The sequence below is a fragment of the Diadema antillarum genome, unplaced genomic scaffold (assembly GCF_040938485.1).
Source record: "Diadema antillarum isolate AM-2024a unplaced genomic scaffold, OU_Dant_1.0 scf00000109, whole genome shotgun sequence".
Classification (NCBI taxonomy): Eukaryota; Metazoa; Echinodermata; class Echinoidea; order Diadematoida; family Diadematidae; genus Diadema; species Diadema antillarum.
The window spans coordinates 593,549-607,168 of NW_027270998.1; positions in this window are offsets into that span (position 1 = coordinate 593,549).

Sequence of the window (13,620 nt, forward strand, 5' to 3'; positions counted from 1 at the left end):
TTACACTGTATGGCTTTTAAGCATACCCAGTTATGGAAACATTTTTTGCTGACTGGAATGTTTCTACCAAGTTCAGTTCTAGTACAGTGTACCCGGTATTTGTCAAACACTGCAACAAAGTTGGCAGCAAACCAATCATATGATAACATTGCCATGCTTATCATGCTAGACAATATAATAACAACTGAATAGGGCTTACTACAATGTATGTGGAGGGGGGGGGGGGGGATCCATCTCTGCTACAATTCTGCTGGCACCTCAGCATGAATCAATGTTTTCCAGCATTTGTGTAAATCGAAAGTTTCTGAAATAGTCTTAGAACAAGTGTATCTACAATGTATGTGTACATTGTACACAGTACATGTATTCACAGTACACTTGCAAATGTTAATTTCAAGGGCAAAAAGGTCTTTTCCATAGATGTTTGTAGTTGAATTCATCATGTCTATTGACATACAAATTTTGCAAGCTATCAAGTTCACTTTAATACACAATTTCTCTCACATAACTCTGCTCATACAATGTACTTGTACATGTACAGGTACACGTGTACATGTACATGTACCAAGTACTTTACACTGTACTTGCAATTCCCCCACAAACTACATGTATTTATACTGTAGCAGTGGATTGGGTGAAGCAGACAGTTTTTCAGTGTTTTAATCCTCTTGCTCCCCTCCCCCTATGTGTACTTACATTACATTGTACATGAATATACCTGTGAGTGAGCTAACAACCACAGAAGCATAATACCATTTTTCAACAGCTGTTTGACAAATTGGTCCAACATTCATGTGATTTCATGGTATGAGAAACAATGACTGTGTTTGCAGCATGGATTTTGAGACCCAGGAACACATGTCCATGGACATGTATCATACGGTACACATGACATATAACTGCCTACAGGCTGTGAAAGATGCCAATACACTTTTAGTGAGGTTTTTTTTGCCATACGGTACGCATGGCATATACAGTAACTGCCACCTACAGGCTGTGAAAGATGCTGATCCACTTTTAGTGAGAGATAGTTTTTTTGCAAGTCAGTTTTCATGGCCTGAAAATTCTAATAGTTCCTTAGCCAAAATACTGTTTCTTCAAATGAGATATGAAATTGTCACACCCCTCCCCCCCCCCCCCCCCCACCCCCCACAAAGCGCAGATATCATGACGTTCACTAGACAGGTAACCTGTACATAAACATTTTGATTTACAATGTATAGAAAGCAAGCTTTTAGTATCAAAGAAAAAATTGAGGTCAATGGATTTTGCACTGCATGTCACAGAAACGATATCAATCTCCTGTCAAGTGCAATGTCTGCTTCCATGGATCAATCTATAGAGCATAATATAATACGTACAGTAGTTTGTATGATTTTTGTTTTTATTTTTGTTTTTTGCTTCGATCATAATGCTCTAGTCACATGTCAAGGCAAAATTTCCACTGGCGTGACCATTTTACAAGTCTTAGCACTGATGAGACAGGAATTCCCTCCTGCAGTCTCTTTGTTTTGTCTTTTTTTTTTCATTCATCAATTTAGAAAACAGAGAAGCATCAAAGATAGTCACTTCATAGAAATGTTTGTCTGTTGAAGAGATGATATACACACACATAAAAGGAGAAACACAGGGAGAAAATTCTGATTTCAAACATTGAAAAGCCATCATACCCACACAATAGTGAACATCACAGTAGCAATTTCAGCAGAACATGCACAAATACAATTGTGCATTAGATTATGATACATCTACAAGTATTGCTTGACAACAATACCAGAAAATTAATGTACATATGATGCAATATTTGGTACCCTGGGGTACCAAATGAAAATTCACCATTTTGTTGAATTAAACATTTTTTTTTCAGTGCTGTACCCTGGCTTACCAAAAAATGTGTCAAAATATTTTTTAGCATTATTATGCACAAAAATGTTTTCTTATTTGTGATTATGCAACAATTAATGCATGCAACTGATAATTATTTTCAGCTCTGTTATACTCTGAACTGTTTGATATTATTGTACATATTATTGTTAGTACTGATTTTAAATTATGTTGAATTTGAATGAGATTGGAAAGTAAATTTTGTTTATTATCCAAGACAGTGTCAATTTGATTCATGAATGTTCTTGCATTGAGTGAATGAATGATCAAGTGTGTTTTTATTAAGAGAGCATAAAACATCTTACATACAAGAAAGAAACACAATGCTCTTATTGAATTTGAATCGAAGCAATGTTATTGTGGGCTAAATTTCTTCACTTTCAATTATGATCTCACAAATTTGGCATGACACAATTTTCTCAAAAACTTCTTTCACAGTAACGTTTCAGTAACAGGATGAGCAAGAATGTATGCTTTAACACAGCTCTTCAATTGAAATAAATATATCAAATTATGAATAATAAAATTATGAATATCAAATATTAATATCAAATATGATCTCACATAAATCATTTGGCAAGACACAATTTTCTCAAGAGTTTCAGAAGCAGCAATGCCAGAACACTGGTCCTTGTATCCGCTGCTAGCACGGCCATCACTGCACGCAGACGCCGTGACTATGGCCGTTGAGCTGGCGTAATGCTAGCATTCGTGCTTATAATTACGAAGCGCAGTGTACGTGTAATAATCAATTGCAGACGAAGTTGCCAGTCTACTACCCCGTAAATTAATGAATACAAAATGAAATAAGAAAATCATTTGAATGAAATATTTCTGATAACATTAGAAATCCACGTAAATATTTTATTAATCTATAACGAAATAAATTCCAGTTAATTAATTTGAACCTTTTTCTTCGCATTTCATCTCTTATTATCGACCATTCGCGCACGCGTAGAAGATTATAAAGATGGCAGCCCCCATGATCAAATTTTGAAGAAATACAGTTGATTTTGGGGTAAATTTTCTGGGCTTTCGGTGATTTTTTTTTTTCTGAAAATAAAAGTTACGGTAGATGATGTTTACAAAACGGTGTGGTGCTAGAAATTACTTCGAAACACACCTATGGTGCTAGTTCATTGCGACGACTTTGCCGTATCCGAATTCGGAATCGGCGTATCTGAATTCGGATACGCATTATAAATAATGGGCATGAGATGGCGCTATACAACGCGGTACCTCGGGTTACAACGGTACCCCGGTGTACGGCGTGCCGAATCATACATTCAAGTTAAAAACCAAGCCATACACGAATATGAGTGTGTGCGGAGACTTGCCCATTCACAACGTGTTCTATGTATGCACATGATGAACATGTTTGTACGTTCTGATGTTATCAACAGCGGGCCATCTAAGCCCACAGACATTACATAGTGGCTGATTTATAGGCAGGATTCTTGTCTAGCGGTAAAACAGAATACAATGTATGCATGAAATAAAATCCTGATTGGTAGGTGAATTTCCAATGTTTTTTTTTAAGCTAGTAAGTATTAAATATCAAAAAAGATGATGTAGTAACTTTAAAAAAGGGCCCTATATTATCAGTATGTGATTTCACCCTAATCTGAAGCAGCGCATGCAAATCTGTTTGAGTAAATACCTTGCACTGTGGCTATGCGATATCAAAGAAATACCTTGGGCCATGGCATAGGAATACATGGATTGAGGGACCGATAATAAAGGGGCCCTAGGCTAAAGACTTTAAAGTGCACGATTGCCTTACTTCTTTTCTTTTTTTTTTAAATTGACCTAGCAGTTCTTTGATAGGCAATTGTGCACTCACGGCCCTATAAATTATCATCGGTGCAAGATTTTACCCTAGATCAAGCAGTGCGTGCGAATTTGAGTACCTATCAGACACTGCGGGTTCGACAACATGTGTTCCGGTACTGTGCTGTGTGCATGTGTGTGAGATTTCGCGTTTGGATGCAGTGTGTGTATGTGTCAATGTAAACAGGTGTGTGTAATGAAAGCACTAAGCACGCACTTGTGAACAGCGACAAGGATGTCCATCACACACACAAGCCTCGCCCGCATGTGGTTTACGCGATTTAAATGGGGTCGGGATGGATGATGGAGGCATAAAAATATTCCCGTAACCGTTGTGGTTTCTATCCAGGATGTTCAGAAATGGCAGCTATTTTATCACAGTCACAGACTTACTGCCAACTTTGTCAAATTTTGCGCCTGAACATGGCAGTTTTCTGCGAGGTAACAATACAAAGTGTAAAGCTCGATAATCCTGCAGCGGAGAGCAAAAGCATGCAATATCGCGATCACATAGTGTTCTATGTGTCAGCAAACTAACCGTTAGAAGCGCAGCGATTATGAGTGAGGTGGCTTTTAGTGACCTCATCAATCATCAGATGCTAAATGGTTAGATGGCCTTCCACACAGCAAGAGAAGCTTGTGCTCGCCAGCTGCTCAGTGCGCGGTGGTTCATGGGATATCTTGGCATACGGCATTACGGGGAATGACGTACCGATAATATAGGGCCGTAAAGTGCACAATTGCCCTTTGATATTCATTTCAACTCAGCTTGTGCCTTGCTGGGGCTGTCAAGTATGTGGTCATGCGCATGCATTGCAAGCGTCCGAGGCCCAGCACACCACAGCACAGGCAGAGTGGACAAAGTTAGTTAGTATACAAATGATGCACAGGATAGAGTGCGTTAGTGGAGGCGTAGCGCACTCGAGGGTATTTACAATTGTGAAACATGCACTACATTGTAAATACCCGAGAGTGAGCTGCATCTCCACTAACGCCACGAAATAATCCTGTGCATCATTTGTTTTATAAAATGGGTCGAAAACTAACAGCATTTTTCACGTACCTTTGTGGGTCAAACCAGTCAGCTACATGTAGCACTCACTCGAGAGTCGAGTCAAGCATGTCGCACTCGGAAATCCCGTACATGTAAGTACTGTACGCAGAGACTCCAACCCCAAGCACCTTCTGATCTGGAGATTCTCCCGCCCGAAACCCCTAGCAAACAGGAGACTCCAAGTTGATGTGTGCGAAGCGCGAAGTTCCTAGTGTTCTATATGTTCTCTGGTGCTATCTAAGCCTAAGGCTTATTTTTTCAACATACGATAGCAATATTGCCAATAAGTAAGAAATCCTTTCCACCGGGAGACACAGAGCCAGGGCGGGAGAAATCAAATCTCCAGCGGGAGAGCGGGAGATTTTGCAAAAATAGGTTTTCGGCGGGAGATCTCCCGTCGAAAACGGGAGAGTTGGAGTCTCTGTGTACGTATAAGAGTACTGTATACGTACGCCACATATGTTATGCACACAAGAAAGGCCGGCCGGCAGCCCAAACTAGAAGTTGTTTAGGGTAACATCCCCAGTATTCGGTCACTTAAGCTTTTTTGAAATATTTTTCAAACTAAAATAATACAAACATACATCATATCTACAGCAATGTATGTGAAATATATCAAATTTCTTTAATCTCAATTTTTATTTTGTTAAATATCACAAAGAATTTCACAAAATCGCAAAATATATCACCTTGAAAATTCCCCAGTATACGGTCACCGGCTCCAGTATTCGGTCACGCGATATGCGCGTTCAAAGTCAATGCTTGTTCAAGGCAGCTGAAAAACGCGCGCGCGCGCTACCTTGTTGGCGCAAAATTGCATCGGGGACGTTGCGGCGCCCGTTAGTGACCGAATACTGGGGACTCGGCACTTGCATTCAACCCTTGTGCATTGAGACACTGTATCGGCACGTACGGAAATTTAGTTTTTCCTTTGCGTTTTTGAGGATACCATCACACTCCAAGCTTGCGATAAACAAAAAATCCCGCGAGAGAACGGCCTATTTCTCGATTTTTAGCGCTTTTTCGGCGACCCGTATTCTTAAGACTGGGCCTTATCCGCGCGCGCTTTTGGAAAGTAGCGCCGATTCTGCACTTTTGACGGTAAAATTTGGGATTTTGGATGGATTTTTAGAGGGGGCTAAGGGAGTTTCCTGTTGTGAATGAGTGTGCAAGTATGTGAATTAGTGTGATTTGCGTGTGTTGGAACAGTTGAACTTACTGGCTGGTGACTAGTAATAAGTGACCGAATACCGGGGGCTGACCGAATACTGGTGCCCTTACCCTACAGGATTGACAGCGCGTATAGTAGCGCGCGACGCACTTGTAACAACTGATTGAGTGCGCACTGGTACTGCAGTGCAATGGTACCGAAGTAATCAAAGCCCACGTGACTCATTTCAGCGCTTCCTATTGGCTACGTTCTTGAACCCATTTTATAAACGATCCTACTCACTGCACTACTGTACTGAACACTGTCAGTGTCACTGGCATGAGTGTCACTCATCGCATATTATACTGATAGACATAGTTCTAAATGCTAGTCATTTGACATTTTACACCGATCAAGGGTTAAAGTCTACTTACCAGCGATTTCTACTTTCTTCATAAATGTTGTACTAGCGACATAAATAGGCTACTACGCGTCCTCAGCTCAGCTCAGCTTCTTCTGTGTATCTGGGCCTCTAACTCTGGCTCATCAGAATTCCAAAACAACGACCAACGTTAGATCGAGCGAGCCGCTCCGTACAAACGTTAGCATCTGTGTTTTTCTAGTCGTGCGTGCCGTGGACCCTACAAAAAGATACACAACAGTACTACTACTGTACTACGAAATTACGCTTAGCTCCTGCGACGTGACCTTCTATACTAGGCAGCAAGTACTTGTATTTGTAATGAAACAAAAAGAACGAACTGATAAGATACCTGGTACAATACCACAGAATGAACTCACGTTAGTTAAATGTCGTACAACTTCACAAGAGCACTCGGCAGCGGCCGTCGTGTCATCAATGCAAGCACTTAAGCTAGCATACTACAAGTACACGTAAGTGATGTGTTGAGTGCGTGTGTGTGTAAATGGTGGGTCGAGGTCGGTGTACCGATGCGTACGTACGACCTGTATTGAGTGAGTGCAATTTGGTGCATGTTTTATGCACGTAAAGTAGCAATAGAAGCGCACGCGGCGCACTGCGTGGTCAATGGGGAAAATCTCTTTGGTATCCGAGGTCGGGACTCGGGGGTGTCTGTCGGCGTGTTTTTTTTTAGACGGCGGAGATTGGGGACCCTAAAAATCTATTGGGGACCCTATCCCTAAACCTAACCCTAATCCTAATCCTAGCCCTAACCATCAAACCCTAACACAGCTTAACACTAACCCTAACCCTAACGAAAAACCCTAACCCAACGTTTTTCCCATAGTTTTTCGTTTCCGTTTTTCGCCATGCCCCAATCTGTGCCGTCTTAAAAAAAAACGCTGTCGGGAGCTGGAAGAGAGATCTTCCGTCCTTGGATTTGTTTGAACTAGATGTGCACCGTCAGCGCACCAATCTACATCGACATCAACGAGGTTCCATCAGTGTTGCCAGATGGTGATTTCGGGAACCAAAAAGGGTGAAATTTGGTGATTTTTGAAGTTGTTTGGTGACAAAATTTTAGCCTGGTAACCAAATCAAAATTTGGTGATTTTTGGTAACTTTTTGGTGATTTTTAGACCCATGAAAAATAATCACACTAATTGAAAACGAAAATGCATTTTGCCCAAAGTTTTCCCCTTATTTCCTGCAGAAACATAACATGTGCCCCCCTTTTTTTTTTTTTGGTCACAGCGACACACACAAACACTCATAGTCATATATCCATACACATCGTACACATTTTGCACTTAGTGTGTGTGACTACGGTGCGCCGAAAATTGCACCGAGACTGGCGCAGTGTTTGATAAAGGTTGATTGATATAATTTTGTCTTGAAATTGAAGCTTTACCTACGCTTTTCCAAATTTGGTGATTTTTGATGGCTTTTGGTGATTTTTTACAAGCCTTTTGGTGATTTTGCTCTGTTGGGACCTGGCAACACTGGGTTCCATATTATTATTAGTGCACGTATGTAACCTCTTTAATCGGCAGCAGTGAAAAAAAAAATCACAACATCCAAATTTTCAAATGACCCGCAGCCCAGGAATAAATCATTACAAAGATATTCTGGTGAAATTATCAATCCTCGTGCTTGATATCCTCTCCTCTCTCTGTATCTCTTCTTTCCCCTCTCATCTCAGCTTTCCTTATCTAATCCCTCTATTTCTTATATCCAATATGTGAAGTTTGGAAATGTTAAATCTCAAATGCAAACTGTTAAATGTGGTGTGCCTCAGGGTTCCATTCTTGATTCGCTTTTATTTATATTGTATGTAAATGATGTTATTAATTTGTCATATAAGTTGAAATTAATTCCTTTTGCTGATGATACCAGTGTGTTTATGTCTTTTAAAGATACTCCTAATATGCAATATACAGAGTACATTTGTTTTAGTGTTTGATAAATTGGTAAATTGGTTTTATATTAATAGATTGGTTTTGAATTATAAAAAGACAAATTTTGTTTTTTACAAATCGACTTGTGAATACAGATAATATTGAAATTTAGGTTGGAAGTTATAACATTACAAGAGTTTCCTCCGAGAAGTTTTTAGGAATTATTATTGACGACAAATTATCTTGGAATGTTCACATTGGTGTTATATGCAATAAGATTGGGAAGTGTTTGGGTGTTTTGAATAGGATGAAAATTTTCCCTCACGAAATTTTATTAATAGTATTATAATTCTTTAATTGTACTGCATGTAAATTATTGTTTACCTGCTTGGGGAAATTCAAGTGAGAAAAATATGAACAGGCTTTTTAAACTCCAAAAAAGGGCTGTCAGAATTATTTGTCATTCATCCTTATTGTGCACATACAAGACCTTTGTTTTTAAAGTTAAAGTTTCTTGATATTTGTGATATGTATAAATTTCAAATTGCAATTTTTTGTGTTCTTACCGAAATGATTTATTACCAAAGTCTTTTCTAGAGTGTTTTAAACTTAATAAAAGGGTTCACAGTTATAATACAAGAAATGTAAATAATTTTCATTTGCCACAAACTGGAACATCTGTGTATAAGAGATCTGTATTTTTCTTATGACCGCACTTAAGAAATTATTTGCCAGAAACTGTTCAGAAAAGTCAAAGTTTTTAACTGTTTTAAAAGGAGGTATGAACATTATTTGTTGAATAATGGGTAATAATTTTCATAGGAAACTATATCATTTGTATAATTGGAACATTGCTTGTGTGTATGATCAGGTATTCTGTATATTGTAATTCCATACAGTTATAGTGTTATGTGATTACTGCGTGTGAGTGTGTGTGTGTGTGTGTGTGTGTGTGTGTGTGTATGTGTATTGTGTTTAGTGTATGATTGTTATGATTATCTCAGGGTCTCAGCTTTTATATAAGGCCTCGGCCTTTCTGCTGATTCTTTACACTTGCATAATTTCTCCCTTTTTGGTACATGAAGTGTCATGATCTTTGCATTGTCTTATTTTGTGATGTATCTTTGTATGTTTTATGCCAAGTGTTAAACAAAAGAACTAGAACAAGAACTAGAACTTGAAAAAACAATCCTCTCTTCCCATCTCTTTCCCATAATATGGAGTTTAAGTTTTGTTTTGTTTTTAAAATGCCAATTTGGTATGTACTCTGTTATGTGTTTAATTGGCTCATTATGATATGATTTTAATTTTTGAGGGCCTAAGTTATAAAAGCCGTGCTTTTTGTTTAGGCTCCACCACTTTGGTTCTTATGACTGCTATATTTACAAATTGTTGCAAATGTCAGAATATATCAGAATTTTTAGAATGTGAGGAAGCTTTTGCTCATTTGAAATTGAAATTCATTGATCAGGGCACACTCTGGGTGGAATATTTAAAGTGTTCAATCTAACAAGTAAGACATGAATATTCAGGGACAATCTTAAGCTTTGTAGCTGTCACCTCTTGATCCGTGTTGCATGTCAGTGTGTCTTGACTCTTCACTGTATACTAAATCTAAAGAGATGGACCAAGGATATCTCCCCTTGATCGCACACGAGGAAGCTCTTGCATTTCAGAACTGAAATTCAACAATCTAGTGCACTTTGGATGAAATATTTGAAACTTTTTCAATACAAAAATATTTTATTTCCATCACGTTTACCAATTTTGAACAAATTAGAAGATACAAAATCCATCAAATCCTAACAAATAGAAAAATAGGGCGAATCATCTCATAAGAATATAATCGTGTACTTAGTTTATATAAATGCAAACACTTTTTGTTTCAAAAATTTTCAGTAGGCCTACAATACAGAAGTACAAATTATTTTTCTCTTTTCGCTTTGGGAACCTGCTAATTGTATAAGCTTTGCTTTCTTTTTCTTTTGCAAGTTCCCTCCATATTCCTTTTAGTAGGCATACTATTTCACTTCACAGTGATTTCAGAAGATCAAAATAATATTTGGGACCTACGCTTAACAAGCTTGCTAGGTTCCATCATATTTCTTTAGCATTTATACATAGAGCCAAACTTACAAAGATTGACCGCCATGTTTTATATGTTTACATTAATTTACTGTGCATCCAAGCCAGATATTATGATTCCCTCCATTTTATCATATTTGATGTATGTTCCTTCATCGAGAAATATGAAAATAAATTGAATGAATTGAATTGAATTGAATTGAATTGAATTGATTTGTAATTGAATGCCTTGCAGATATGTGTCACAGCAAATTCAAAACCCTCTACATGACCAAATGCAAAACCCAAACAGTGTGCAAAACTTTCCATCTTTGGGAAGCAGTTCACTCACCAGTAAAATTCTCCATAAATTAAAGAAATCATCTGCATTAAATGTATGAATGCTATTTTTGCCTTCACCAAAAAAGAAACAGGCACTGAAGTGGACAACCACAAGACACACATATATACAGATCCATACATTTCCATCATTACATACACCTCATTTTTCATTATTTTTTTTAGTGAACAAAATAAGCAAAGAAAATGGGATTCCATGAGGATTTCCATCTGATTTAATACATATATGTTGTTTAAATACAATTTACATTTGAATTTAATATTTGCGATTAAAGGAACATCGTTCAGCTTTCCCCTCTTTCATTCACACACACACACACACACACACACACACACACACACACACACACACTCATACAAGGACATGCTTACATAAATGACAACTATGCTTGCAATATTTCAGATGTGCCAGCAACATACCAAAAGAAGTCATTCATTTTCAGTTTGTATCTTACTCTTTTTCATTAAACAAAACTGTGGAAGACAGTATTGGCTGGACTTCACTGCACTGTTTCATATATTGCAAATGCGGTATTTCAACATTGCTGGACATTCTGTGTTCGAAGTGCCCATGGCAAGTCCAAGTTGTGGTGTAAGTGCATACATCACGTAAAGTGTAGAAGTCGTGGTTAGTCAGAACCTTTTGGTTTAAAGAAGACTGATACAAAGTTAGAGGGTATTTTGTTAACATTACACACAGAGAACACAAATATGAGAACAAAAGGATGAAAACATAGTGGATTTTGATTTGTTTTTATTGAAAACAATGACTCAATATATATCATAAATATGAGCTATCATAACATTCATAATCATCTTTTTCATTTTCTTTTTCCACCTGATCAACAGGGTTCATTCATTCATAATTCAACAGTTTGTGGTTTGTAATGCTAGTACTGTTCATAATATCAATTGCTTTATTGCTTTCAGTTGATTCAATGGCAAGTAGTGTATATTTTGATGATTTGGCAGACTTGACAACATGCACCATGTGCAACATTTTAAGTTTATGTTTCCCTATTCTGGTGCTGCACTTATTGTTTGTTATTATGGAGTGATCTACAAAGATAAAGAGGTAAGAGTCTACAATCATCTATGGTATGTGTGAGTAAGGTTCACTCTCCACGATCCAGGAAGGTTTGATAATCAAGGGTGAGCTGTTATACCCCATAAAGGCTTAAAATCAACCCAAGCAGAACTTGCCAGAGATGGTGGATGTGGAAACGACTTGAGACAAAGGGGGAGGAAAAAGCCACACATTCTCATTCACTGTGTGTTCAATCATTAGCCATCTCTGATAAACCATCACATCAAACGACATCATAAGAGGAGCACAGAATGTTCTTATTTCAGATGCAACAAAGCTTTCAAAAGCATCCTTGTTATTCCTTCCAGCTACACAAAGCCAGGAAGAAAATGTCTTAAACTGATTGGCTTACCAATAGTTCAGGGGAATCTCTAATGGACAGAGAATGAAATCTGAATAGAGGACTGGATTCATGATGTGTGAATGTAATGGAAGTGGAGGTGTTGAGACTATTATAACCATGACACAAACTGCATGGTGTGATTTGCATGACCTTGCCCAAAGAAGAATATTACAGTCAGAGATCTGGCAAGATGGTTCAAGCCATTTTCCTGGTGAAAGTGTGAAAATGGGGTCCCAAAAGTTATGGCCACTGAAACATAGGTGATCATGTACACTGTTAGCAGAGACAATGTATTATGCAGAGAGAAAAATTAGTCTGGATGTAATCTTAACCAAACAGCCTCACAATGATGAGAGGGTTGGCTGGTTGTTCTGATCCAAGTGCCAAAGGAGGTCCAATAGATCTTTGTCACCAAAGGTTGCTATTGAGTAGAACGGTAAATGGATATAATGAGACTGAAACTGCCTGATAGCCAGGACTGTTGTACCAAATGATGGTCAGGGAGTAAGGCGATAATGTAATCTGCAAATTAGATTTAAAATTATTGAATGGTGATATCTACCCTTGTATGTGAATTCTAGGAAGATCGGGTAGAGAAAATAAACCCTGTGTGGCAGAAGTCAAAGGATCTTAAGGTACAGTATTAATACTATAATCAGGAAATAAGATTGGTGGAAATATTTGTCAAGGTGGGTGGACAAATCATGTACCAGGGTACAGAAGATGATGATTGGACCTGAGATTTACTGCTGGAGTTCACTGATACAGTCATAGAATGGTTACAGGCTAGATGAAGTCATCCTGAACAGATCTGAAGGACAGACATGGTGATGACCATTTCTGTACCCAGGGAAAAGTTACTCTTACCCAACATGCCCATCTGTTGTATACCATCTGTTGTATACCCCCCCCCCCCCCCCCCCCCCATTTCACCCTGGCTAAATACTGGTTAGTGATAAGGTTAGAATAAAGATTAGGGCTAGAGTTAGGTTTAAGGTTACAGTTTGGGTTAGGGTTAAGATTAGGATTAGGATTAGGATTAGGATTGGGATTACGGTTAGGGGAAGGGGAAGGGGTAATTGCCCAGGGAGCAATTGTCCTAGACCCTCATCTGTACATCCTGAGTGCTATTCCTTACCAATGGTGGAGGTCAATGCTTGATTGATCAAAGGCTACAAGTAGACTGGAAGTGAAAGGTCCTTACCTAGGAAAATCTCATCAAGCTGAAAGGAGATGAGACAATTACATTGACCACAAACTTTGGTACTGGTGCAGCAATCAATCCAGGAACCCAGCTCATTTATCACAGTACATTGTCAATATATGGCTTATTTCAACATTTTTCTTAATTCTTTTACTACATTTTGTTGCTTTTGCTTTTTCTCTTGATATAACTTAGTTCCCTTGATTTAAAGTTTCACATCATAATACAATCTCAACTTTTTTCTTTATTCTTTTACTACATTTTTGTTGCTTTTGCTTTTTCTCTTGATGTAACTTAGTTCCCTTGATTTAAAGTTTCACATCAT